The following is a 24,300-nucleotide window of genomic DNA, read 5'->3' as shown; positions in this document are numbered from 1 at the left end:
GGGTGTGATTGGATTGTTGTGCAGCTGGGCTATTGTGATTGAAATGTTTCCAATTTCTGAAATTTGATGCTACAAATGTAACAAAGCATCAAATGGTGAGAGAAAGAGAGAGATACATATTATATTATATTTCAATTTACTGAGGAATGAGGAGGGTTTTTTTTACTACCTCTGATGAAGGGAAGCAGTCGCAAGCTTCATGGATAGAAACTGGGCATGGGCAGAAACAGCTTCATGGATAGAAACTGGGCATGGGCAGAAACCGTAAAGCTTGTAGCAAAGTTGTTTGTATTTATTCTTAGAGTACCTGTCCTCTCTGTAAAGCTTTGGCCATCTGTTGCTTCACCCCCCGGTCCTTCACTTCATGAAGTTACGATCAATTTGTCTAATGATTTGTAACATACGCCCTCAAGAATGTATCATAAATGTATATTGTTTCCTGGAACAGAATAAGATTCAAGGAGATGGAGGGGGGTATTGAGATAAATGACAATTAAATAGCGATCGTAATGCATTGTCAGAATCAGAAATAAAATAAAATGTCAATGTTTCTAGGTCATTGCTATATTGTAGCTAGAGATGGCACCTACCAATATCAAGAATTACCTAGACACATTTCATCTCACCATACCTGTATGCAAAATTCAATGCAGTTCTTGGTTGGGGATTGAGCCTCTAATTTGATCACAAGTTAGTTCCTATAAATTAGCAGAAAAAATTCACAATGGTGAATAATTTCAACTCGATATAGAATCAAAAAATTAAGAAGAAAGGCTATTCTGGTTCAGGTTCAGCAAAGAAGTTAACATGGCAGTAGAATAACACAGTAGGGTCAGGTGCTGTTTTGGCAATCGATTCTGGTGTGGACAACAATAGTGGGAAGCCGATAAAATTCCAGCCTGCCAATAACAATAAAAAAGGAACTACAAATTTCAGCATTGGATTATTTGTTATGATGATGATTATAACCAGTGGATAGTGGATGCAGTCCTATATAGAAAATGTGGCTGAAAATTTGACTCATAGTTGATGACTGCAGTAAGATGTGTTATAGAAAAAAATAGTCACGATAAACGATAGGCAAAAAGATCATAAGAAAATTGATGTTGATAAATATCTGGACACTGACTTTTTCTTTTATTATTTTATCTGATGTCAAATTTATTACAATTCCCAAAGAGTTCTTTAGATCAAAAGACAAAGTGAGTCAGTGCAATTATGAAATCATAGCAGTGCCAATATTACTTCTTCGATAAAATTTTAAACTTGTAAATAAAACTCCTACATTGTATTTAAAGCAACAATATTTACATATAAACTTGTTTGGTTTCTCCTTGCAGCCGTCACCCCCTCTACTGAATGAAGAGGGGTCTGTTCTTCTTCTACGTCCTCTAAGTCATCATTCACTTTTGAATGAGAAGGGGGTTGTTCTTGTTCTCTCTTATCTTCTGAGTGGGGTACTGAATGAAGAGGGGTCTGTCCTCCTTCTACGTCCTCTAAGTCATCATTCACTTTTGAATGAGAAGGGGGTTGTTCTTGTTCTCCCCTATCTTCTGAGTGATGAGGGATCTGCTCTTCTTCTTTTACCTCCTCTTCTGAATGAGAAGGGAGTAGTTCATCTTCATCTATCACATAGGTAGAGTATGAATGTACGCCTTCATGTCCTGACAACCACGCTCTATATTGTACTGCGGTCATTCTAGCCCTCCCTGCACAAGATTTCCTAGCCGTCACCTTAGTACGCGCCATTGGAACTGCAATGTCGGCAACATTGATGTCATTATTCAAGGTAATATCACTTTCTTTCTTCCTCTACACATACACACACACACACACACACACACACACACATATATATATATATATATAGCTAAACTTCATTAGTCAGTTGAATGAAGGAATCACAATCGCAAGATGCATAACCCAATCAACATTCATTTCTTTGAGTAGCGGATGTCAGAGAAGACAAAGAAATATACTTTGATATTACTTTAGAAAATTGGATTTGATATTATTTTAGAAAATTGGATTGCCTCATATAGAAAGCTATCACTTCAACTGCTCTTGGTCTTTTTTCTCCAACTATTTCTCATCCCTGGCTTATCTCCCTATAGAATCCAAAAAAATATGAGCATATGCATTAAGATTATTGAAACCAGTTATCCAAAGTTTCAAACAACAACAGGAATGCATGATGCTCTACAAGAGTAACTGTGAATGACCCTAGCTTCATTTGGATGGTAATGTATTGCTTAAGATCAATTTATCATCATTTAGGGGAATCACGTCCAAATGACCATAGAAATGCAGTTGCACGAACGAATAAAAACTGGTAGAATATCTTTTGATCCCCTCTCTAAACAATGACTTAGACAAGCCACTACACTGTTTTTTTCCCCTTTATTTTTAACCCTCTCAGCAGGATACTAATCTTTAATGGCAGTTGCAGGCCATCAAGTTTTGAGAGAAATTAAGTTCAATCTCGATGATTATGAGTTGGATCCGTAGCAGGTGAGATAGAGTTATTTTATCTTATTTTCTTATCTTTACTTTTATTGATTTTTTATTCTATTCTTTTCAAAATATCTAAGAACAGTAATTCAGGGGATTCGACCCTAAATTCCAATAGAGGTTGCATTTAAATTCTTGGATTTAGCCCATTCAAACATGAGGCCAACCATCACAATTGACAACTTCTTTACGTAAAGAATAAGGGCTTCCACAAAACATCCTTTCATTAGCTGTAAGGAAAGAGGATTAGAAGAATTGGATATGCTACTTTTCATTGTTGCTGATTTTAGCAAATGCCCTCCTTTACTCTTCCACATCATGGCCAAGGTTGGTAACTTGGGTCATGCACTTGAGGAATTTACCAAGGTAATCAACAAAAGGAAATCCCTAGAATTAGAGCATGCAGATATAATCAACAATCCCATGAAGGAAATAAATAAAGAAAGGAAATTCCTAAAATTAGCAGCCACACAGAGATAATCAACAATCCCATACAGGGAAAATGAGAGAATTAGAAACAAAAGAAAATGCCTAAAATTAGTAGCGTGCAAAGAACAAAAATCAAAATTTAAACACAGAATTGAAGAAGGATGTCTACTTTGAAATCCCTAAAATTAGCAACATGCAGAGATAATCAATAACTCCATAAAATTAGAGAATGCAGAGGACAGAATCCCTAAAATTTAAAGATTTAAAGACAAAATTAAGAAAGGAAGGATGTCTACTTGAGAAAGATACAGGAACAGAGAGAGAAGATGGTTTTGTTGTGAATGCAGAGAGGGATCGTGGAGGAAAACCCCAGCAGGACATTGGAGTCTCATACCTTACAATCTCAGTGGAGATTTTGTCTGAGAGAAGAAATCCGTTCGTTGGCTGAATAGATAGCCGTCGAGAGAAGAGAGGCAGATCGGGCGGTTGCATTCTATGTTCTCCATGTCTTGCGTGATTAGTGGTGTTCAGGTTCGGTGGAGACAGACGAGAAGAGAAGAGAAAGTGTGAAGGGAAAGAAATGGTTACCATTGGCACCTGAGACGGTCAATAAAGCACAATTCAGAATTTTTTTTTTTTTTTTTTTTTGATAAGTACGATTCAGAAAACTTGCAGAGCAATAGATACACTAATTGGTAGAGGAAACTGTGGTTTCTTGAAGGGCAGTTGACAAAATGAGAAGACCATAAATGCCCTAGACAATCAACGATCAGGATTAAAGAATGCAGTAATCTAAGGAATTGAAAGGAGTATAAGGCAGGACACAAGGGGAATTAGAGAAGAAGAAGCCCATGAATTTTGTACTCATTCAGGCTTTAAGAGTCGATAGGATAGGATTTATTCCGAACAGCTGGGCAATTAGAATTATCTAGGCAGAGCAAACTCTGTATATTTCTAAATATGTATATATTTCGCGTGTGCTTAAGGAAGTTAAACTGAAAGCTCCCTAAATGTCATCTTTATAACAAAAATAAAAATAAAAATGGTGGTCTTTTCACTTCATTTTTTTTAATATTATTTATTTATCTCTGTTATATATTTTGGGGCTTCGTATACCCTTTATGAGATAGATTGGCTTGCTGTTGGGGGTTGTCATTGGGAGGAAGAAGAGGAGCTAGGGTTTTTCGAGAAAGAGGAGAGGCTGTGACTTTACTTTTTTATCGTTTGTTTTCTCACTAACGATAGAGGAGTTTCTAGTACAGGTGCAACTTGGGTCGGGTCGGGCTGAGGCCAACCCAATGTTACTTGGAAGGTTCGTTCCGGTACGTGGTACGGGGTACGATGGTAGCCCGGTACGCGGGTACAATGAGGGTATGCTATATTGGTTCGCTATTCGGGTTCACAGGTCAGTTTGGAGCACTAATTCAGACTCTCTCTCTCTCTCTCTCTCTATATATATATATATATATATATATATATATATATACACACTAAGCAGCTAACTTTCCGTTGTCATTCGTCTTTTTTCCAAGAAAAGTCTTTCTAGGCAAAAGTTTCTTTTCACGAAATTTAGTTTGCCACAAATAATTTGAGTTTGCCTCCCAACAAAATTAGATTTGCTACTTTGAATCGGGAAGTGATATATGCGCCCCTTTTGATCACCAAGAACACCCCCTGTCAGGGTTTGTGGCAATCAGGGGCATTGAATTCTTCAGACAAAAGTACAACAGCCCCTCTTTGTCATTGATACACTAACAGGGGGTTCCTGTTATCAAAAGGGGCGGTTATATCATTTCCCTTTGAATCCCCTACAAAATCGTGCCCTCTCAGTACGGGTTTGCGTTTTTAAACACAAAATTGAGCGCTAATGATTTGAGTTTGCCGCCCTACAAAATTGATTTACACTTTGGTTTCACCTACAAAATCGTCCCTTTTCAATTTGGTTTTGCTTTTAAAAAAGAAATTGCCCAATCACATTATGACCACTATTAATTTGGATCCCCTAAAAAATCAACCGTTATCATTAAAACACGTAATTACGTTTTCAGTTACCGCTAGAATTGTCTTTTCCCTAACTAATTTAGATCCCCACTAATTACATTTTCGACTTTGTAGGAAACTAAATCGGATTTTCAGCAATCAATTACTAAAACAATCATCCCTTTTCAAATCGGTTTTCCTGCTATCATTAAATTTTCTCCTAAAAACTATGCGTCCACATGTGTGGGAGAGATGAAAAATCGTGGTGGAGATTAATCGTGGGGAGATGAAAAAACGTGGGGGAGATGAAAAATCGAATCTATGCTATGTTGAGTCCCTCTCCCTCTCCCTCTCCCTGTGTCTCTCTCCATTTTTTTAATTGCTTTCTTTCTTAGTTTATCTTTTGTCTTCTTTTTGCCTGATGGTGAAAACAGGCTCAACTGATATCCAATGAAGAATTGTAACCTGCTCATTTTTTTTTGGCAAAGAAGGGCAACAAGATATAAAGGAAATTCTACGAGCAGGCAACTTTGGATGGTAAGTTACTCATTTGTATTATTCAATAGGTCCAGTTGTTTAATGGTACAAATCGCATACCTGGTGGGCTTTGCTATGAATGGTTGCCGAATCATCAAAGTCCAATCCCATCAAGATATTTTAACCCTCCAATTCATGACCAATGAATATAGGGAAATGTTATCAGCACTACTGTATTTTGATGATGGCACTCCTCACGTTATTACGGTATGGCCCACACCATAGAAGGATCGAAACCGTCCATTAGATGGGCCACAGCCTAAATAGGTTGCGTTCCAAAAATCATTTTCATAGGTTGATATTAATCCTCTGATCTGAATGTTAGAGCGTTGATCCTAATCCTCTATTATTTTGGATTTAATAATAGTATTTAATGCATTTCATTTGTTTTGGTATTGCCTTAATTGTGAGTAGTGGTGGCAAGTAAAGCAGTGAAACATGGCGATTACAGCAATCTAAATTTAATTCTGAGGAACTACGTTTTCCCCAAATTTGCTCTATACTTGAATAACTAAAGTATTTTAGACATGTTGAGCATCCAAAGCCAATATTGTAATTTTTTTTCGTATTTCTTCGGAGGTCTCTTAAAACCAAAAGAGAGACGAGTTTAGAAGCAGACCCCTTAATTTTTTATTTCCCCCTCAAATTGAAGAGTGGCCCATTATTTTTTAATTCATCTTTTTTTATTGTTAATCCATGTTCAAATGTAAAATAATACTGAAGGGATTCTGAGTGCCATAGGGGTACTTTGCCATGCTAGATAGGGACACAAAGGACCTCTTTGGAGTGTTGGAGCTGTGACTGATTAATATCGAGGTATTGAAATTTTTTAACTAATTTGATTTTACCTCAATATCTCCTACTAATTTGGATTTCCGGATAAGCCTTATAAAGAATTGGTTTTGACATTTTTTGTCTTACTGGTTTTGCCAACTTTTAATTTCCATTTTTTGTCTTCCTCATCCAGGTTCTTTTAGTCTTTTGTATAAATGTTAGTGGCTTTTTCCTTTTTACATTTTCAAGCATAAATGTATTCATTTCCATATGTGCTGCTTTAGCACAAGTTTCTTGAGGTAGCCATTGCTTGATCTTCTCTTTGAGTGCATGGCTTGCTTTGGGATCTTCAATGTTGAGCTTCTTTGCTTGACACCTTCCAAGGATGATGCCACAATTTGGTTCAAGCTCCTTTGCAAGTTGTTGATCCATAAGCTTTGGCCTTCATTGATCTTCCTTTGTTTGTTCAATGCTTCAAGATGGTTGATGATGAGCTTCTCCTTGGTACCTCTAAGGCATGAATGGATCCTTTGTATGCTCTAGCTCATTTGACACGTGTTTGGTTCATCTTCAAGCATAGACCGTCAATGGTGAGTGCTAGCACGGATTGACCTGTGAATTTTCTGTCCATAGCACAACACTCAAGGCAAACAATTAGTCCATAAAAGACTAATCAATTTGTGTTTGTTAATCATCAAAACAAGATGATTGAGTGGAAACACATTTCATCTTTGAGTTCAGGTATACTTACCTTGAAATCTTAATGGAAAGAATGTTCTCCTTTATTTTGGTTATTTAATTTCTGATCTATATGTTAAATTTTAAAGCATAATTTTGGGTAGCTTTTATTTTATTTTTATTTTGAGAGATGTAGTGAGGACAAAATTGTAATTTTGTGTCCTTGGGCATTTTGGTCATTTTTCCCTAGCTTGCACATGTGTGAGCTGCACATGTTTGCTCCATCTTCTTGCACTACCCACCTATTTCAAATTCAAACTCCACTTGAAACTCTAAACCCACCACTTCCCTAAGCATTAAAGTCTCCACTTTCCCATACCCACTATCACTTACCAATGTCATTGCTTCTCTACTTTCTTTTTGACTAAGCCTATTCTCATAACGCCATTTTGTAGATATTCTCCACTATCTAGCTAGTCGTCTATTGAAGCTCTCGTGTAGCCCTCCATTGAACTTCTCTTGTGTAGACCTTCATTGAAGCTTTCTTGTGTGCAAGATAGCGTTTGAAGTGAAGGCCAACTTGTCCCATATTTTGTCTCTGTCTTGAAGCTTTCTTCTTGAAGCCTTGTCTACTTATAGTTTTATTTTTCTCTCATATATATTGAAGCACATCATGTTTTGGCATTGTTCTTCTTCTACTTTAGTTGTTGATCTTAGGCTAGTGTAAACTTCGGTTTCACTATTTGAAAAGAGGATATTCCGGTGTTACGAAATTCATTTTTCTCTATATGGTATCAGAGTCATAAGGGTGGTGGTTGGTGCTTGTCAAGATTTACTTGGTGAAGAAGTTCAATCGGTGCTTTGAAGATGGATATGAGTGGAAGGGTTAGTGGACTCAGCATTGAGTTACTAAATCAATCAAATTGCAAGATATGGAGAACATGCGTGGAGTTTTATCTAGTGGGAGAAGATTGATGGGAGGTTGTTTATGGTAATTCCATTATAGCTCCGGAAGATACACAAGAAAATGCCGACGTATTAAAGACAAGGAGGATGGCGAATGCTAAGGCCGAATTTCTCTTGAAGCGATCTATTTCTCATGACTTGTGGAGCACATCATTGGGTATAAATCGGCAAGTGAGATTTGGATTACCCTTGATGGATTGCTTAACAATAAAAATATGGCTCGTCTACAAATGTTAGGGAATGACTTAGCGAATACTACACAAGGTAATGGATGAATTTACTTAAACCGACATGTAAGAGGTGATCCTCTATGCCACCAGAGTCGAAGTGAAAGGATGTTATAGACGATTTGATCTCGAATCTTAATCTTTGGAAAAACATGGAGTTCTGAAATGGATTCGAAGAAGCATAGGAATCACTTAAGATTATTGATTTATTAGAATCGGATTTGAGAAATGCAATGTATGGTAAGACCACATGAAGACAGATCAGTTGTGCGCAAATCTTCTATCATTAGAATAGGAGATAAGGAGATAACCACAGATCTATCGATGTGAAAATGACAAATTTGGATTAGACTTCGAATGGATTGAATTGCTACCCAATATGAATGTGCGGATTTTCTTGATACAAAAGTAAAAGATTTGAATTTTGAAATAGATACAATTGAATTGAGGATGGGAAATATTTATTTGAGCACAAATGAATTAACTAGCAACATGTCAGAATTTTGCAGGCAGTTTTGGTAAAAGTCGAAGATTTGAATTTTGATACCCTTATAATTTAAAGTGCGGATATTAGAAAACAATGACAGATAACTAGGAGGATAGCATGGTGAACTCATGAGTACCAAGGATGCCTGGTTTAGCATGTGAGTTAGTCATGTCAGATTGGGACAGTATGACGAGTTCATATGTACCCGAGATGCTTCGTTCAACATGTGCTTTACTTGTACTTATATGAGATAGCATAGTCATTCATAAGGATTTTCCAGGGCTTGTGTCATTTCGGCATGGGGGATGTCATTGAAGCACCCAACAATGTCCACTGATATCATTGTGTCGACGCGGTCTCACCTCTCGACGGCACTGAAAAAGGTTTGCACACTGCGGCCCCGAACTGGATCTTTTCTTTTTCTGGCACAATCAAAAGATATACAGGGTTAAGGGGTTTCACACTCGCAGGTATGGAGCTTTCGGTATGGTGTATGAACTAGCTGTGCTGGTATGGGACAGTATGGTGAACTCATTTACCTTAGAAGCTTGTGAGTTAGTGTCTCGTGTGAAGGAAAGGGGACTTCGGTCGGTAAGCATAGCCACCTTAGACGAATAGGAAAAAATCTGCGAAAAATCAACATGTGGTTCTCACGTGCAAAAGCTAGCCCCGAAATGGATTTCCGTGAAATTGCCAAGCAAATCCCATCTAGAAGAATAGTAAGGCAAACTATATTTTTATCCAGTTTTGGACTCTTTCTTCAGTATGTCAAAATATTTAAATGCTGAAATAAGCTCATTTGCTTTTCTGATCGGAGCTCACAATTGCATGACATGATATGTTAAAATCTCCCTTCAAAGGAAATAAGTTGAATTTAGAAATGTCCACTGCTTAAAAATATCTTTCGTTTGCAAGATGTGTTGTGCATATTAAGCAACAATATCAAGAACCTGTCCTTAAATATTTTTTCCTAGATTTTGGCTTAATAATATGAACATAAATAGAAGCACGTACATTGGCATACATAGCCTTTTTTGGGCGTAGGTAAGTTGGGCATACATAGCCTTATAAGAATATAAGCTTTATGAATAATGGGTCAATTGAAAAGATGAGAAGCAGAGGTTGAATTGAATGATAGTGATTTTGTTATTATCATTCTTTCTTGTCATTCGTAGCTAGAGAGTGGAAGGAGGGAGAAAAAGTCTATCCAGAAGAAGGCTTGGAGCTCGCGATAGACAGCAAAAGCTTTTCAAGACTAGTAATAAGGTTTTGTTATTTAATTTAGTCCTTCAAATTCTGTAATGTAGTCCACGATTGATGGCATGAAGGAGAGGGTAAGAACTAAGTAAAAAACAAGGAAAAAAATGAATTTTGATTAAAGTTCTTTTCCTTGCTATTCGGCCTTTTGTCACCCTCTCTTCACTCATGCTATGAAACAACCAATTACTGTAAAAGCTTAAGCTGTTGGAGAAGGGTTTTTTAATCTTTTGAAAATCCAAGGGTGGTCCCTAGTACTTACTCCAATGGCAACTTATGAGGAAAAAAAATTAGGTTGCTAACAAGTTTTAACCTTTTGAAAACTCAAACCCAATTTTAAAGATTAAGAGATCAAGAATGAAATTAAAGCACGCGAGTTAAATCCTAAGTGCAATGCAAATGTAGAGCAAGAGACAAAGAGAGAATGCACCCGAGATTTATAGTGGTTCGGTCCTCCAAACGCGAGGCCTACTCCACTCCACCAACCAAACCCGTTGATGGCTTCACTATTTGATCTTCTTAACTTCGGCGAAGATCGGTGCCAATTACAAATTCCAACTGCCTTTAACCTTGGTGGCAATCCTCACCACGGAGAGTGGGCTACGCTTCTCCGAACACTCACCCGAATACAATTTCTTGAATAAGAAAGAAAGAACAAAAAATCCTTCACAAGGGTTTACACACTTTGAAGAAGATGTACAAATTGAGCCTATGAACCAAATCCTAATCTTGGATGATGAGAGGCATAAACAAGCTTGATTCACTCTTGAGATATACCAATGGATTTTTAGAGTGTTAGGATTGATTATTGGGAAGTTTGGAATTCCCATATATATAGAAAAACCAAATATGACCGTTTGAGGGGCATAGTGGTAAATCTGGTGAACTTTCAAACGGCTATTTTTCTTCTAGTTATAGTGGTCTCGGAGTTCCGAAAATTTCTCTCGGAGTTCCGGGAATACAAACAGAAGTTGGAAAATTTCTACTGGACCAATTCTCAGAGCTCCGAGGAATCTCTCGGAGTTCCGAGCTCGGAGCTCCGAGAAGCCTATCAGCAGCAGATTTTCAATTTTGTTTCTTGGGCTTCCAACTTTACACCAAGATGGGATTGTTATGAGGGTTCCAAAGTGTTGGAACACCACAAAGACAATCTTTTATACATTTAGGGTGTGTGTGATTACTTAATTTATGCCTTTAAACACCTAAATTTGGATTGGATCTTATACATTCTAAAATGACTTCGATCTTCAATGCGATTCTTCAAGTCTTCATTTGCTTTGGATCTTCGATGTCTTTGGCCTTCCGAATGTAGTCCAATGAGTGCTTTTTGGCCTTAATCCAAGCAATCTTTGTCTTAGCACCATAATGATCTACAACTTAGATAAACAAACACATTAGTGATCTAAAATCACTTGTGTATTGGCATCATCAAAATAAGATGGGAATGCCAAGGTGGGAACCATTGGGCTTACAATCTCCCCATTTTTTATGATGACAAGCACAAGAGATTTTCCAATAAAAGCATGCATAAATTTTCTTACATTAGATTTCTCTCCCCCTTTGGCATCTATCAAAAAGATGGGGTAAAAGAAAACTTAAAGGGGTGAAATTTTACAATTTTAAGCTCCCATTTTTTCAAGGAAAAAGACAAACATAGAACTTCCCCTATTGGAAAAACAAATTCAATACAAGAGGGGATATTTAATTAACCATTAAAAATGATAATCAATTTTAAGTTCAAGCCCCTAAGCTAAAAATACATATGAGGAGAATCATATGGGGGCTTTGGGAACCCAAGCTTTCTTGGTTGGGGGCTTTGGGAACCCAAGCTTTCTTGGTTCCACCACAATCCCTAATTTTAAATGCACATTGGAATTGATAATGACCATTGATTCCACAATAATGACATCTAACATGAGGGTTAGATAGACTAGTCCTATCATAAAAAGCATGATTAGGTCTATGACTAGCCTTCTTTAAGATTATGTCAATAATTTTATCACCATTTAGGAATCCATGGAGACATAATCTTAATCTTTCATTTTCATTATGAAGATGGGTTATTTGATTTAGAAAATCATTAGTGTTATCTTCATAAGATTTGGAAGAGCTTGCCACATTTTGAAGTTTAACTTTTTTGATTTTTCAAAACCCAAAAATGCCCAATATGTCCTCCAACGGTTATATCTTCTAAGGGGCTATATATATGAGTTTATTTTCATCATTCTAAGACTTTTGCAAGCTTGAGAAAAGAACCCTACGTGTGATTTAAGTTTTCAAGCAATCTTTACAAAAAGTTCTTCTTCTTTGTCCAAAATCTTGCAATCTACCTTAAAGAAGATTTCTTTAGCCTACTTGCAATCTAGTTGAAGAAGAATCACTCAATCTCCCTTGCCTTCAACATCTTTGAAGATCTCCCAAGCTTACTTGCAATCCCATCATTGGAGAAGTTCTCATCAAGCTCACTTGCAAATCATTTGGAGAAGATTTCATGTATTGAAGTGATGTATTAGCCTTAAGTGAAGGCATTCACATATTGTAATTTGAAAATCATTGTAAAGGTGGAAAGGGCACCAATATTAAACCCCTTGAAATTGGCGAGTGCTCGGAGACGCGGAGCCATCTTCGTGGGCAAGTGTTGAAGACGTGGAGCCTTCTTTGTTGTACCAAGAATCATACTTTTAGTGGATTCCCTCAAGGACACAAACTTGGGAAGAGTGGAGTAGGTCTTGGAGTTATAAGACCGAACCACTATAAATCTTAGTATTGTATCTCTTCTATTACTCTTCCCCCTTTTCTTATTTGCTTTGTGGTTGTTCATTCCTCTACTTTTATTTTTGCTAACCATTATTAACCAAAGAGTAATTAACAAGTGTTAGTAATCTTTTGAAAAGAAATATTAAAAGAGTAGAAATTTTAAAACCCAACCAATTCACCCCCTCTTGGTTGCCCAACTGGGATTTCATTTGGTATCAGAGCTAGAACTCTAGGATTGCCTTAACCGGTTAGAGTAAAAGATCACTAATTATGGCAACCTTCCCTCAACAACAAGAAGGACAATCAACCACTAGACCACCCTATTTCAATGGAACTAACTATGGATACTGGAAAGCTAGAATGAAAGTATTTTTACAACAAGATTTTCAAATTTGGAAGAGTGTTCAAAGTGGATATGTAGAACCTACCAAAGATCTAGAAGAATGGACCGAAGGTGAACAACAAGCTTCAAACGTAAATGCTAAGGCTATGAATGCCTTGATTTGTGCTTTGTCACCGGAGGAATTTAATAGGGTAACAAACCTTCAAACGGCTAAGGAAATATGGGATCTTCTAGAGATAACACATGAGGGAACAAATCAAGTAAAAGAATCAAAATTAAACTACATGTTTAGGGAATATGAACTCTTTGAAAGGCAACCTAATGAGACTATAGCGGAAATGTATACTAGGTTTTCAAACTTGACAAATGGGCTAAAAGGACTTGGAAAACAATTTTCAAACAAAGAACTAGTAGCAAAAGTCCTTAGGTCACTACCTAAAAAGACTTGGGAAGCAAAATCAACGGCTATAACGGAATCTAAAGATTTATCAATACTAAGTCTAGAATAATTGATAGGATCACTCACTACACATGAGATGATATTTAAAACAAATGAGAACCAAAGTGAAAACAAAAAGGGAAAAGGACTTGCTTTGAATGTTGACTCAGGTACCGAAGAAGAAAGCGAAGGAGATAATGAGGAGATTGCCTTGATGACTAGAAAGTTCAACAAATTCTTGAAGAGAAACAAGAATGTGAGAAAAGCTCCTCGACCCTTCAAAAAGAAAGAAGAAAATGAAGGACAACCGAGATGCTTTAAATGCAAGAATGTTGGACACTTGAGGTCAGATTGCCCACTCAACAAAGTGCCTCCACAAAATGAGAACTTCAAGAGAAGAGAAAAGAAGAAAGGAATGGCGGCAACATGGAATGAACGTGAGATGAGTGAAGAATCCGAAGATGAACCGGAAGGAGAAAGTTGCAATGTGTGTTTCATGGCCTCTACAAATGACAATGAGGTAACACAAGACTCTAATGTTAATGATTCTAATGATATTAAATGTGATGAATTGTATGATGCCTTTCAAGAATTGCATAAACAATTGAAAGCTCAAATGTTAAAAAATCAATCTCTTAAAAACTCTCTTGTTAGCATTACTAAAGAGTTTGGTTGGTTACAAAAGGACCATGAATACATTTTAAATGAAAATGAGACCATGAGCTTTGAGAGTGATGAGCTTAAAGAAATAAATGATTCACTTAGTTTGGAAAACAAAAAATTGCATGTTGAAATTAAGAAAATGACACATGAATACAAGGAGTTAAGTGCAAAATATGATGATCTTTATGCTTCTTTTGATAAATTTGATAGAGGTACATTAACTCTAAACAAATTGCTTGGCATAGGAAAACGGTCCTTGAACAAAGTTGGACTTGGATATGATGATTATCAAAGTCCCACAAGACTTCAATCCAACTTTGAAAAAGCAAGACCCTCTTCCTCATCCTCTAGTAGTATTGTGTGCAATGGTTGTGGCTTGCATGGTCATTATAAATTTAATTGTATGTATGCTAATAATCCTAAGTATGTGTGGGTAAAGAAAGGTTCTTTGAATGAGACTAGTCAAATTAGGATTAAGAAAGTTTAGATTCCTAAGAAATGAACTAAATGTAGGTCTGCCTGAGGAGCCAAACCAAGCAAGACAAGTGGTACCTTGATAGTGGATGCTCAAGACATATGACCGGAAACTTATCTCATTTTGAGTCTCTCTCTATCAAGGATGGTGGATTAGTTACCTTTGGAGATGATAAGAAAGGGAAAGTCATAGGTCAAGGAATCATAGGTAACTCTAAATCCCCTATCCACGATGTTTTACTTGTTGATGGTTTGTCACATAACTTGATTAGCATTAGTCAACTATGTGATAGTGGACATAGAGTTATATTTGAACATGATACATGCATAATTGAGAATAAATTGAATGGTGAAATCCAATTTAAAGGAAATAGGAATGGAAATGTGTACACCATAAGCTTAGATGACCTAAAAGCTCAAAATGTAAAATGTCTTTCCGCCATTGGTGAAAACTCATGGCTATGGCATAGAAGATTAGGTCATGCTAGCATGGAACTAATTTCTAAAATATCATCTAGAGATGCCGTGATTGGTTTACCCAAAATCAAATATGTCAAAGATCACATTTGTAAAGCATGTCAAATGGGTAAACAAATCAAAGCATCTTTCACACCTAAGAACATTGTCTCTACTTCTTATCCACTTGAGCTATTACATATGGATCTCTTCGGACCAATGAAAACTAGTAGCCTTGGTGGAAGAAGATATGTATATGCGATTATTGATGATTTCACTAGATATACTTGGGTGTTATTTCTTGCTCATAAAGATGAATCTTTTGATATGTTTTTAAATTAGCCAATAGAATACAAAATGAACTAGGTATTGCAATTGCACAAATTAGAAGTGATCATGGCACTGAATTTGAGAATTGTCATTTTGAACAATACTGTGCTAAGAATGGAATCTATCATAACTTTTCTGCACCCAGAACACCTCAACAAAATGGAGTAGCTGAAAGAAGAAATAGAACTATTCAAGAAATGGCTAGAACAATGTTAAATGAATGTAACATCCCTAGATATTTTTGGGCCGAAGCCGTAAACACTGCATGTCATATTATGAATAAAGTCTATTTGAGGCCCTCAACTAAAAAGACTCCCTATGAAATGTGGAAAGGTAGAAAACCCAATCTTGATTACCTTAGAGTGTTTGGTTGTAAATGTTTCATTCTTAATATCAAGGATATTTTTCATAAATTTGACCCTAAGACAGATGAGGGGATATTTGTAGGATACTCAACACATAGTAAAGCATATAGAGTATTCAATAGAAGGACCTTGATTGTTGAGGAGTCCGTCCATGTAACATTTGATGAAAGAGAGCTATCCCAAATAGAGATGTTGCATGAAGATGAGCCTATTGTAAATCAAGTAGAAATATCCTCTAATCCTCCTAGAGAACAAGTCATAGATAATGAATCAAGGGAAGAGGAAGAACAAATTGTGGACCTACCTAAGGAAAAGAGAATCTTAGCCAATCACCCTGAAACTCAAATCTTAGGAGATGCCTCACAATCTGTTAGAACAAGATCATACTATAGAAATATTAGTGCTAATGTGGCATTCTTATCTGAGATTGAACCAAAGTCCATCAATGAAGCTGAAAAGGATGAATTTTGGATGATGGCAATGCAAGAAGAGCTTGACCAATTTGAGAGAAATAAAGTTTGGAAATTAGTGCCTAGACCTAGTGATCACCCTGTCATAGGAACAAGATGGGTCTATAGAAACAAACTTGATGAACACGGAACTATCACTAGAAATAAAGTTAGACTAGTAGCCCAAGGGTACAATCAGGAGGAGGGCATTGATTATGAAGAAACTTTTGCTCCTGTGTCCCGATTAGAAGCCATTAGGATGCTCTTGGCATATGCAAGTCATAAAGGATTCAAACTATTTCAAATGGATGTCAAAAGTGCTTTCTTAAATGGCTACATAAATGAGGAAGTGTATGTTGAGCAGCCCCCTGGCTTTGAAGACTACAAGCATCCATACCATGTATTCAAGCTAGATAAGGCATTATATGGTTTAAAGCAAGCCCCTAGGGCTTGATATGAGAGGCTAAGTACATTCCTTGTTGAGAAAGGATTTGAAATGGGTAAAGTAGATAAAACATTATTTATTAAAAGAAAAAATGAAGACATTTTAATTGTGCAAATTTATGTGGATGATACTATATTTGGATCTTCAAATGAATCTTTGTGTGATGAGTTTGCAAACTTAATGAAAAATGAATTTGAAATGAGCATGATGGGTGAACTAAACTACTTTCTTGGCTTGCAAATTAAACAACTTAAGAATGGCATATTTGTACATCAAGAAAAATACATAAAAGAACTTATCAAAAAATTTAGAATGGATAATTGCAAGATCATGAGAACACCCATGAGTGTCACATATAAACTAGATAAGGATGAATTTGGAAAAGTTGTGGATGAGAAGATGTATAGGGGTATGATAGGTAGTCTCCTCTACTTGACTGCCAGTAGGCCAGACGTTATGTTTAGTGTCTGTTTATGTGCAAGGTTTCAGTCTGCTCCAAAGGAGTCTCACCTATCTGCAGTAAAAAGAATCTTCAAATATCTTAAAGGCACCCAAAGTCTTGGCTTGTGGTATGAAATGACTAGTGAATTCAACCTCACTGGGTTTTCGGATGCCGACTTTGCTGAGTGTAGGATTGATAGAAAGAGCACTAGTGGGACTTGCCAGTTTCTTGGAAAATCTCTTGTCTCATGGTTTAGTAAGAAACAAAACTCTGTAGCCACCTCCACAACTGAAGCTGAATATGTGGCTGCAGGGGCTTGTTGTGCTCAAGTCCTTTGGATGAAGAACACATTGATGGTCTATGGCATTAAAGTGCATAATATTCCCATCTTATGTGATAATACTAGTGCTATCAACTTAACAAAAAATCCTATACAACATTCAAGAACAAAACACATTGAAATAAGGCACCATTTCATTAGAGATCATGCACTTAAGGGGGATATATGCTTGGAATACATCAATACTGAAGTCCAACTGGCCGATATCTTCACAAAACCCCTAAGTGAAGAGAGGATGTGTGATATAAGAAGTGCCTTGAACATTTGGAGTGGAGATCAAGTGAAAGAATTGACTAAGTAGTTATAAAAAAAAAAAAAAAAAAAGGGGGGGGGGGGCCTTTGAGATCAAATTTGCCTGCATTTGTCTTGTTTGTTTGTTATGACTTAATGTTATATGATATTTGTGAGCCCATGAAGCCTATGAAATGATTGTGACATATCCAACTTAATGGATTCCCAAAAATCTCACTTTTGGTTAAAAACACTCGAAAATCCATGCACCCAAAATGAGAATTTTGTCACTTGGATCTAATCTTATTATCCCCACATGTCAAAAAAAAATTTATTTGTGCGTAGCGAACATCGTCAAACTCATCCGCGAATTTTGTGCGTTGAAGAAGAATGTGGCTCTCGTTCTCGACGGCCAACCCGGTCACGATCTGGACAATCATCCGTGAATTTTGGCATTCAGAATCGGCGAGCTCTAGCAATCTTTGAGGAAATGGCTCCAAGAAAGGTAGTCTCTGGTAGATATGTGAATTTTGAGGCTCTTACTGCTTATCGTATTCGATCATGCTTTGATACCTTGGAGTGGTCTCCCTTTCTTCAAATCAATGAACCCATCTACCCTACTCTGTGCAAAGTCTTCTACGCTCAATTAGATGATTCAGTAGATAAATGGCAACTGAAATCCGCTGTGAAATCTACGTCGATTGACCTTACGTTCACCGCATTTTGTGAGATCTTAGGAGTTCCAGCGACTGGCCCTATGATCTATTTCTGGCGTACTGATGAGATTGAGGAGCGTGGGACCACACGCCAAGATGTGTATCGGACAATCTGTAGACGTTACATCCCTGGCGGGACAATTCAGGCCCATGATTTGATGCCCAAGGCAAGGGTCTTGCATAATATCATTGTGAACACGATTCTGCCTAGAGGTGGTTAGAAGAATGAGGTGAGGCCCTTAGATGCTTTTGTGATATATTGCCTGATGACTGGTACTGCTCTGAATCTGGGCTACATCATTTTCAACCACTTAAAGGCTGCTCCTCTGAGGACTAGATCTTTACCCTATGGCATGGTTATCACCAAAATCCTGACTCACTTTGCTATCTCAGTAGTAGGAGACTTGAAAGAGAAATCGGCCAAGCAAATTGACAAGACTACTATTAGAAAAATGAGAATGGACCCTGATCGGATGGAGAGAGTGGTGCAGATCATCCTATTCTTGAAGACGAAGAAGAGGAAGAAGAGGACGAAGAGGCAGACGATGAAGAAGATGAAGAAGAAGAAACAGCTGAAGAAGAGGAGGAAGACAATGATGAAGACGAAGCAGCTGCAGTAGATGGAGATGAGGAGCCTCCTGCTCCTCAGATGGACCCTCTGGATCGCCCTGTCACATACAGAGATCTTATGGCCTTCCAGCAGCATATTGACAGCCGATTCGATCATTTTGAGCGCCGTATGGGATGGAGAGATGCTTCTCCACCTGCCGAGTAGCTCTATCTTGATTCTGACTTAAACGTTCCTTTTGCATCTACTTAGGATTAGTTTGCTTTGACTCTTTATTTAGGACTCGTTTCCTTTCTCCTTGTCACTAGGGTCGTTTGTGTGCTCATCTGTTTTTTGTATGGCCATGGGTAGAGCTTGAGTAGGATATTGATGTATTGGTCTATAGACCTCACCCATGTGACTTTTGTTATGATTGTGTCCTTTTGCTATATGGTTCCTGTACTCAAAGGGTTACATGAAATGAATGAATTATTTGGCTGTTTAATTTGATCTATCTTCTATCCCTCAATGATACATGGATTGTGATGTCTAATTAAAAAAAACAAAAAACAATCAAGCTATGACTTGATGGATTCCCATGGATTTTGTTGCTTACTTTGTATGGATGTTGCTTGGTTTGTGGTGGATTTTCATGTAAGTTGGTTTATTTGTCTATCTCTATCTACCTATCTATTATCACCCTTGTTTGGTAAATGGCTTCATGGTCAAGATGGTAACCCTAATTTTTACAAGCCACTCAATTGGTGCCATTAGCCCTTTTAGATCCTAAGAGGGAGGTCGTACCTTCACCCTAAATTAATACACCTAACTCATTCGGCCACTTGCCGCCATCTAAACCATGAATATGTCATATGTGTGTTACTTTTATATATATATGTATCTTAAGATTTCCCTTTTTGGTGATGCCAAAAGGGGGAGAAAAACAGTAACATGCTACCCAATTTAGGTGATACCTCATTATTGATAGCATAATTTGAGGGGGAGCTTACACTCATATGATTCAAGGGGAGTTTGTGCTTATACTTGCTTACAAATGTTTTGTCATATACCTTAATGCTAATCTTACAATTGCAATCATATAACTTTGAAATGGCAAGTAAAATGAATCCACAATTGAGGGGGAGCATATTATGCTTTTATCATTCAATTTAGGGAAGCTCCTTGCCTCCGATCAATATGAGTTTGTCATCATCAAAAAGGGGGAGAATGTTAGCCCAAGGGTTCCCATGTGTGGCCCTACTCATTGTTTTGATGACAACAAACCCACATTGATCGAAGTAGGTTGGTACTAATGATTCTACCATGATAAGCTCATACAGGAAATTTAGATTACCAAGATCGACAACAAGGTAGAACAGGGTGATCAAAGGCATAGTAAAGATCCGTCAACCAAGAAGGACAAAGACAAATCAAGTTGAACCTTAGAGAAGAGCAATCAACATCAAGATGGAGTCATTAAGAGCTAAGTCAAATTAAAGACCAAAGAACAAGCATGTACAAGGAAAGATAAGCATGCTCATTCAACCACCGGACTCAAGAGGACTATTCAAAAGTAGGTCAAACGGAGATCATCTTTAAAACAAGATTGCAAGTATTTTCAAAGTGTTTCCAAAGTGTTTTTTAACGCAAAAATCCAAACATCCTTTGAAAACCACAATTAAGACCATTTGCTTTTGTATCAAAAAGGGACCCAAACGGTTTTCAAATGAGCTAAATTTTGGTACATAATCTTCCCTAATTTCAATACATATGTGTACAAAAATTCAGAGAAAAACTCATTCATTTGATACGTGAACTTGCAAACCAGACCTTGCGGCAGAGGTCTGCCCGATCATCTGGTTAGTCCCTGGAAGCAACCAGACGTCTGGTGTCGAGAAAATATGACCGTTGGGAGTTGCGGCTGGTTCCTTTTTTGATTTTTCAAAACCCAAAAATGCCCAATATGTCCTCCAACGGTTATATCTTCTAAGGGGCTATATATATGAGTTTATTTTCATCATTTTAAGACTTTTGCAAGCTTGAGAAAAGAACCCTAAGTGTGATTTAAGTTTTCAAGCAATCTTTACAAAAAGTTCTTCTTCTTTGTCCAAAATCTTGCAATCTACCTTGAAGAAGATTTCCTTTAGCCTACTTGCAATCTAGTTGAAGAATAATCACTCAATCTCCCTTGCCTTATCTTTGAAGATCTCCCAAGCTTACTTGCAATCCCATCATTGGAGAAGTTCTCATCAAGCTCACTTGCAAATCATTTGGAGAAGATTTCATGTATTGAAGTGATGTATTAGCCTTAAGTGAAGGCATTCACATATTGAAATTGTCGAGTGCTCGGAGACGCGGAGCCATCTTCGTGGGCAAGTGTTGAAGACGCGGAGCCTTCTTTGTTGTACCAAGAATCATACTTTTAGTGGATTCCCTCAAGGACACAAACTTGGGAAGAGTGGAGTAGGTCTTGGAGTTATAAGACCAAACCACTATAAATCTTAGTGTGGTATCTCTTCTATTACTCTTCCCCCTTTTCTTATTTGCTTTGTGGTTGTTCATTCCTCTACTTTTATTTTTGCTAACCATTATTAACCAAAGAGTAATTAACAAGTGTTAGTAATCTTTTGAAAAGAAATATTAAAAGAGTAGAAATTTTAATACCCAACCAATTCACCCCCCTCTTGGTTGCCCAACTGGGATTTCACAAACACTCCACCCAAGGAACATAAATCATAGGGTCCAAAACAGAGCATAAATTCAAAGAAGCATAAAAGATAAATTTATCCCAGTTAGGGTTCCTTTTGTCTCAAACAAGTCATAATCTACTGTGTATTAGGCAAAGACTAAGACAAAAAAAATTGAGATATAATGAAAAAATTAAAGAAATGATTGGATTGGGGAGAAGAAAGTGGGGTAATTTTCACTTGCCTTTTCTTTTAATTTTTCATGGATGAGTGTCCTTCTTTATGAACCTGAAATTCCAGTAAAATTAATTATTTCCTTTGTTTTGTAAGAAAGTGAAAGAGAGAAAATGAGGAAATGAAAAGAGATAGAGAGAAATTGAGGTTTACTATTCTTTAAAATAAATAATGGATTGAAATCTATTCATATGATTAATAAAATCCAAGAACCCTAATTTGGGATTGAACCTCTAGCTCAATGGTTAAGGCTTTTTCATCAACCTGGAGGTCGGAGGTTCAATCCCATCTTACATACCAAAAATAAATGAAACAAAAGCCAAGAAGAGAGACAGTCGTGTACCTTCTCCTGAGTAGTCTTCAAACCCTCGAGCCATTTATCTCTATTTTGGGGATGTGTGAGATAGTGAGCCAATATTGGCCTCCGTCCCTTTGACACTGTTTCCCTACTTCCGGACAGCCATAAATGCCTAATCCCAGAAGCGTGGTGGGCAGCCCTTCCTTCGGCAAGGAAAGGAGTTGAAGACACCAACTAATGGTCAATGTTTCGAGGGAGGTGAGGTTCTTCAACATCCCCTTGGGCAGGGATTTCAGATTATCACAAGAAAAGATACTGAGGGTTTTAAGCGTGGGGGGCAGTAGCATGCTTGGAGAGAATTCGAGTTGTGAACATTCAGAAATTTTCAAGGTTTGGAGGGATGTAAGGTTTTTAGAAAAGATCTCAACATTATCAACTGAGAGATATGTAAGCATGTCGAGCATTCCCTCTGGAAACTGCTGCATTAGAGGGCACTTTCTAATTCTCATCCTACGGAGGCCGATGATGTTTGGCAATGACTCTAGTTGTGGACACTCATTAATATCTAATTCTTGAGCACGTGAATGGGATAGATGAATTATTGCATCTTTGACTATTAATGGCACAATTAAATTTTGCTTTTCTTAACTATTGTTTGATGACATTAACTAGTGCTTAAATGGGCCTCATTTGATTAGTAAAAATCTCCCGACTGGTACTATACTAACGATTTGAGATGGACCACTAGTATGATCCCATGAATTACATATTTTGGCAATATGATTGGCAATATGTGTCCCATCATTAACTAATCTGATCCATCCATTTGATGGGCCATGCTATGTGATGTCAAGATCTAAAGAGGGACTCAAATTGTGAAAAATTCTATAGATCGGACAGTTGGGATCATCCTATGGAAAGGATTTTTGGGGCACAACCTATTTACGTGTGGCCCATCAAATGGACGGTTTGGATCATCCTATGGTATGGGCTGTACCTTCCATTTTGAAAAAATTGGGGTGAATTCATACATTGAAGGGGGTGAATTTATCACTGCCCGGAAAGAAAAGTAAGTTGATTGTGAGGCAAGACCAAAAGGAAAAAGATGCAATAATTCATCTGTGAGATGATCTGAAACGTTGGCTTGATTGACCTTGCTCTAGATCTCCTATATATATTCCCCAAAAATGATACAAATCTTTCCATCTTGACATCACATAGCATGGCCCATCAAATGGATGGATCAGATTAGTTAATGATGGGACACATATTGCCAATCATATTGCCAAAATATGTAATTCATGGGATCATACTAGTGGTCCATCTCAAATCGTTAGTATAGCACCAGTCGGGAGATTTTTACTAATCAAATGAGGCCCATTTAAGCACTAGTTAATGTCATCAAACAATAGTTAGGAAAAGCAAAATTTAATTGTGCCATTAATAGTCAAAGATGCAATAATTCATCTATCCCATTCATGTGCTCCAGCCAACGAGCACCATACATTAGAAAAAAGCTAAGGTGGGGGGCTCAGTTGAAGAAAGATAAAAAAATCTTAGTACGAGTTTCATACCGGGCAACAAGATATAACTAGGCAAAACTTGGATCACTACTGGAATCAAATGGAGAAGCTCCAAAAACAAGATTAGAACTCTAAGATTATAGCTTCTCTACAACATGATAAAGTTTACACTCGTTTTTTTTTCTTCAAATCAATCATGTTTAGAGCTTTCCAGGAAAAGCTAAGTCCTAAATTTCCATGCCTACCAAACATGTCCTAAATTTTCAACAAAAGCAAAGAAGATTTCAAATTTTACAAAACAAAATCATGGAAAATGAGTATCCAAAGTCTAAAAGGGCAGTTGGGACATACGGAAAAGCTTTTAATGTAATCTCTTGTATGATTGAATCCATCAATTTGGCAACGATTGTATCAACAAGAGAAGACAGTAATAGATCTGCCATACCTTCTTCCTGTATTGGAGAGAAAAACCAAAGAAAGCAGCAATGAACTAACAAATTGTGCTTCCAAAAAAGCAAGATTAGATCACTATGAACTCAAAACACCTCTGTTTTTTAGCACAGAGAGCCTCATCACTATGAACTCAAAACACCTCTGTTTTTTAGATTAGTTAATGATGGGACACATATTGCCAACGATGGATCAGATTAGTTAATGATGGGACACATATTGCCAATCATATTGCCAAAATATGTAATTCATGGGATCATACTAG

General features: G+C 37.2%; 1 long non-coding RNA gene across 3 annotated transcripts; it reads right to left on the bottom strand.

Annotated features, from left to right (window-relative positions):
- Positions 1–234: 234 nt before the first annotated feature.
- On the bottom strand, positions 235–23,925 carry LOC143850939 (uncharacterized). 3 transcript variants are annotated; one of them, XR_013236117.1, is made up of 4 exons: positions 22,108–23,925; positions 21,775–21,818; positions 632–1,754; positions 235–439 (listed from the first exon to the last, which is right to left on the bottom strand). It is a non-coding gene; the product is annotated as an uncharacterized LOC143850939 (long non-coding RNA). The 3 variants fall into 3 exon arrangements; XR_013236116.1 differs by lacking the exons at positions 21,775–21,818; positions 22,108–23,925 and adding an exon at positions 3,335–4,098; XR_013236118.1 differs by lacking the exons at positions 21,775–21,818; positions 22,108–23,925 and adding an exon at positions 3,335–3,888 and having other exon boundaries at positions 1,312–1,754.
- Positions 23,926–24,300: the final 375 nt, after the last annotated feature.

Source organism: Tasmannia lanceolata, unplaced genomic scaffold, assembly GCF_043159265.1.
Source record: "Tasmannia lanceolata isolate RefF3 unplaced genomic scaffold, GAP_Taslan_0.1 ptg000018l, whole genome shotgun sequence".
Lineage (NCBI taxonomy): Eukaryota > Viridiplantae > Streptophyta > Magnoliopsida > Canellales > Winteraceae > Tasmannia > Tasmannia lanceolata.
This window is presented reverse-complemented; position numbering and strand designations above follow the sequence as displayed.